Source organism: Cryptomeria japonica, chromosome 10, assembly GCF_030272615.1.
Source record: "Cryptomeria japonica chromosome 10, Sugi_1.0, whole genome shotgun sequence".
Lineage (NCBI taxonomy): Eukaryota > Viridiplantae > Streptophyta > Pinopsida > Cupressales > Cupressaceae > Cryptomeria > Cryptomeria japonica.
In genome coordinates, this window is record NC_081414.1 from 242,011,785 (window position 1) to 242,017,813 (window position 6,029).

Here is a 6,029-nt window from a genome sequence, read left to right on the forward strand (position 1 = left end):
TATATCTAGAGTCTCAAAAGAGTCAATGATGCAATTGCCATGTAGAAGGAGCAGGTGACCAGAGCCGAGAGATCCCGTAACTAGTAGTTTGAGGTTCAATATGGAGGAACTCTTGGAGATTAATAATAAAACGGTCCAGAAGAATGTTGAGCTTATGAAAGCTCTTTCTTAGTTTGTTTTGTTGGTGCATCTTGTTTGTTGAGACATGGACCAGCTAGGACTTGAACCTAGGACCTTCCATACGCTGCTGGAGTGCTCTACCACTGAGCTACTGGCCCCTCTTGGACCAGTCCATCGGCGGTCTGAGTGTGGCTTATTTCCAACACCAACACCCCCCCTTAAGCCATACCTCTTGTGTGCTTGGGGTTCCTATCCTGGACCTGGCTCTGATACCATGTTGAGACATGGACCAGCTAGGACTCGAACCTAGGACCTTCCATACACCGCTGCAATGCTCTACCACTGAGCTACTGGCCCCTCTTGGACCAGTCCATCATCGGTCTGGGTGTGGCTTATTTCCAACACCAACATTGTTTAGGTCCGTTTTTTGTGGTTTTCGATTTTGGGATGAACTACCTGTTTCTGTAGCTGTTTAGCGGCTGGTTAGACTCTGGTTACTGTGTTTAATTTTTTGTTGGATTCTGGTTTTAGATCTCTGTAAAACCCATTTATCTTATTCAAAAACTTATATTTCACCGTATATACCATTTCGTATCATTTTTTTAATATTATACTTTTCTTTTATATATCTCTCTAATTCAATATTTTTCCACCAAATAGCAACATATTGAGTCTTAGCAATTTAGCTAGAGAAGATTTGAATAGTGGCATAATTAAGAATATCAATTCTAGTTTTCTTCATCTCAATAACTATCTAAGATTATATATATTTATAATCAACCATGATATTCAATAAAGAGGCAAGTTTAGAAATAAATTAAAGTTATTTGTAACTAAATGATATCTGACAAATTTTTTAATAATTATACCATTTAAAACTCTTATAATTTAAATATAATTTTACATTCTCCCTCATGTACTACACCATTGAGAATTGTGACAATAGAAAGAATCCAATATATATTTCTCTAGGTGTTCTAAAGTGGTAACAATCAATAAATTTGCATGCTATATTATAACCTATATTTGATCATTTGAATTCTAAGACTTTTACTTTTCTTTTATTCTTCCCACTAAATACTTTTAATTTGTTCATTCTAGATTAATACTACTTATCAACTAAAATACATTGTATTTTTAAATTTACCTTAAAAATATACAAGATTTGAGAAGATATTAACACTATTCTTCGTGAACAATATAATCATAATTAATGTTTACTCATAAATCAAATGTCTTTATCATCAAACTCATGTAAAGCATCTTGAAGTAGCATCAAAATTTAACACCTACCTATATTGTCCATTTATAGGTGGGGCATCACAATGTGTATATATTTATACATATGCAAAACATACAGTTATAAGTGTAAGATATTTTCCTATCATAATGACAACTACTAATAGAAGATGACACCTTTATTTAAACAATTGTTAGAATCGATTGTAAAAGTTTAAATACACATGCTCATATATATATATATATATATGAAAATACGAGTACATATACTAGAAATTCTATGATTATGCCAGCTAAAAATAACATAAGTTCATAAAGTATGTGCTCCACCCATTAGGTGTTTGAGCCAATCTTTGTTGAGGAGATGACCCTGCAGCACATAAAAAAGAAAATAGAGTATAGAAATGGGCAGTAACATTTTTTATAAATACAATAAAGAAATATATTATTTGTAAGCTGATTATAAATATATATCAAATTTTATAATCAATTTAGAAATTTTATATATATCTATTGTGTTTATAAAAAATGTTTTTAAATATATAGAAGGGTGAAGGCTAAAGATAAAAATTGAGTAAAAATACTATTAATATATGGAATGTTGTTTTTTAAATTTTAATTTTTTTTTAATCTTGCTCTTCTAGACTCTCATGTAGAAGGATCCATTAATTGCACCTCACACGTTAGGAATATATCCATCTATTATCTTCCAAGAATGGTAGTCAACCTCCCTATCATTTGAGATTATAAACTCTTCCACAAATGTGTGACCTTCCTCCTATAACGTACCTAGATTCGAATGTCAACAACTTGGCATCTATGGTAGCGAATGACATGGCATGATAGGAGGAGGAAGATGAGAGATGGATTCCATTTGTATCAAGCTGTTATGTTGATATTGTCTCTTAGAATTCACCCTAGTGCTAATAACGGTGATTAGTTAGATAGAAAACTGTTTTTGAATTAAATTGTGCACAAGATTTTTGAATCAACGTTTTGGATCACACTCTGTGATCTATCATCATTATGATTCTTTTGATCCTCTTTATATCATAAATGATGATGAATTACGGAATGTGATCTAAAATATTGATTCAAAAATCTTGTACACAATTTAATCCCAAAACAATTTTGAATAGAATGTGGAAATCTCTTATGATTAAGAGATGAGTTAGTTCTTTTGTTAAGGTTTCGTTGGGATACATTGTGTGCATGCATCAAGGCATGATATTGGGTACCCACTGAGCTATAGTAGTGATGTTGGGTTGAGTGTGTAGCACTCATGCTTGGTCAAATCATGCTTTCTACTGGCTCCCGTGGAAGATCATTCGTATCATTTATTTGTTGTGCTCAACTGATAAGGTCTGTGCACATCCTTGAAAGCCATGACGAAAAGGCTTTGGTCAAATCATGCTTTCTACTGGCTCCCGTGGAAGATCATTCGTATCATTTATTTGTTGTGCTCAACTGATAAGGTCTGTGCACATCCTTGAAAGCCATGACGAAAAGGCTTATCACGATATGTTGTTCCATGCAGCACACTCCTTCACTCTTTGACCGTGTGGCACGATATAGATTTGCAAGTGCATGTAATTTATCCTTCCTTTTACTTCGAATTTCAATATTAAGATTTAGTGTACTGGTATTCAGTGTCTAGAGTTAGCACTTTGGACCATCTGTAGCATCGCATTTTTGCCTTCAAAATATTATCCCTAGTGTATAGTAAAAAAGAGAGCAACAAATAGTATGGAAGTGAAGGAAGCAACTCGGAGGAAACTTATCCTGGGAGCTATCGCTTCTTCCAGCAAGTATGTTCAGCCTCTTTGTTTAGGGGTTGTGAGTAAAAGAGGACAAAGAAAAAACAATAATAAAAATTATGTATTTAAGGTAATTCGTTTATTTAGATTAATTAAAGATATATTGTTAAAACTTCAATTTATGTATAAGAGTTAATTTCAATAAATGATATATTATATCCACATACTATTCATGTAGAAAACAAATTAAAAAATTACATTTCTTTCATTAAATATATATATATATATATATATATATATATATATATATATATATATATACTGTATATATACATATACATGTATACATCTATATGTATATTTATATATGTGTATATATATATGTATATATGTGTATGTGTATATATATATGTATGTATATACATATATACATATACATACATATATATATTCATGTATATACATATACATATACATATACATATACATATACATATACATATACATATACATATACATATACATATACATATACATATATATATATATATATATATATATATATATATATATATATACGAATTAGTGTAAATAATGACATTAGACACAATTATTAGGTATGGATACAACTATTAGTAAACCTACATATTAAATTTTCAAGTGATCTTACATGATATAAGGGAAACAAGATATATATAAGTCCTTGTATCATGAGAATCCCTACATATTAAATTTTCAACTTTAATTTAGGGAGAAGCTAAAAAGCTAAGTGCATGAATGCAGCCACATGTAACAAAGGCAACTACATGCAAATTTGGGTTTCGGCAACAAGGCCTGATGAGGTACCCAATCACAACATGCAAATCTCTATAAAGTGGAGAAAAGGAGAAAACCCAGTGGGAACAAACTCCTCTCCAAATAGAGACGAAGGAAGACCATGACGCCCTCCAAAAAATGTAGAATCTCCTGTAAATGTTCCCCCATAGGAAGAATGAGAACTAATGTTGCACCAAAACATCAAAGTCTGACAAAACCAGGTACTAATATCGATGACGATGAATCACTCACTGCAGATGATAAATATCAGACATGCATACCAGGTATGGGAACCATCGGTTACACAAACATACGAACATGCTCAATAGAGGAGATAGGTCAAAGGTCTGATATCAAATTTCTAATCTACAACACAGGATGATTGCATCATATGCATCATCAAAAAGATGAAGAAAAAAAAGTTGTGGCACTTTATGATAGTGCGTGTACAACATAGTTTAAAGAAGAAGATCCAACATGAAATGCAAGTGTGCAAAGCTAGAAAACATGTAGATGAGGTTGCCACCAAATGATGCCCTATAGAAATATGTGCAGATGATATGCCCTCTGGTTAGAATATAGTCAAGGGTGAAATGAAGGAAGCCAAAATTGCATAAAAAATCCAATTTAGATACAAAATAATGTTTTGCATAACAAATCCAATTTAGATAAGGGAAAGATCTTAAATTTCTTTGACTAAGTGGACAATCTATACAATACTAAAAAAATTGTACGCTAGAAAATAATGACTAGAAAAGTTAAGAAGCATTGTAGTAGACACCTACCCCTTGTTATTCATTACATTATGAAAAAGTAATAATTCAAAGAAGCTAAACATTTGATCTTTAAATAAGATAATGGTAGGGAGGAATAAACAGAGTGCATTTGTTAATATTTGGTTAAGGTTGTTCATTAAGGGTTTTCTTAAATAGGTCTCTTTTAGTGTAACACCCTGTCAAGGAACCCAAAGCAATTACAAATAAACAATAGAATAACATAGAACACTTTTTTTTTAAGAACACGATACATTAAATAATATTTTAACTCAAGTCATAGATATTACTATAAATACAACACAATGGTAAACTATTATATTGTTTAGTAGAAGACTTATAAACACTAGCCATACATTGCACACCGAAAGCTTCTTTGGGAATGAAAAAAATAGGGAGAAGTGTAGACTTGGGTGGGAAGGGTGATTTCAAATTGGCTGACAAAGAGGGAGTAATAGGTTTGAATCTAGAGGCAAAATTGGGGGAATTGAAAGCAATATCAGGACATAATGATTCGAATGGTGCCTTAGGAGATAAGCTTGATGGGCCAATGGGGATTCTTGAGGATCCTGGAGGGATAGACACAACATGCTCGAGGGGATTGAATATTGGGGGTTAGAATTGTAGGGACCCATGTACTCAGATTTATGAGGACCCATGTGTACTTGCTAAGGTGGAAACAATGAAGGGAAAACTTGGGTCGAAGTTCCATAAACCGTGGGTCTCACTTTTGGGGGTGAAACCCACTGGAAAATCCTCTCATTCCCTTGTTTGCAATCTCTCAGATCCTAAGGCAGGTAAGTTCACCATTGTTGTGCTTGATTTTGTTATTGAATTTAACATTTCTCTTATGGGATCCTCCTTAATCAGAAAGTTCTTGGGACCTAGACCAAATATTGAGGTTGTAAGAGCTTTTGTTAAAAGAAAATGGCATCTAAAAGGATGTTGAAGTGGAAGTTTCTGCATTGCCAAAAGGATTATTTTATTTTGTATTTTCTTGTGAGGAGGATATGGTAGCTATTCTATGTGGGGGACCCTGGGCTATTGGTAAGGCTTCATTAGCTTTAAAAAAAGGTCCCCAAAGCTGGATCTATCGGATTCTTCCTTTGAAGTTGTCTCTATTTGTGTCCATATTCCTAGGCTACCAATGGAATATTGGAATGAAGATGTGTTTTAGGGGATATCTATCTCTTTTTGGGAACTTCTTTCTATTGATACCATGATTGTTCCCATGAAAAGGCTTGTGTATGCTAGAATATGTGTTGGTACCCTTCAATCTAAGGATATGCCCACCTCGATTGATATTTTGTCTATATTGGGAACT

The 6,029-nt window shown here is 32.9% G+C and overlaps 1 non-coding gene across 1 annotated transcript; it reads right to left on the bottom strand.

Annotated features, from left to right (window-relative positions):
* Window positions 1-405: 405 nt before the first annotated feature.
* Window positions 406-477, bottom strand: TRNAT-GGU (transfer RNA threonine (anticodon GGU)). Its single transcript has one exon. It is a non-coding gene; the product is annotated as a tRNA-Thr (tRNA).
* Between the last annotated feature and the right edge of the window lie 5,552 nt (window positions 478-6,029).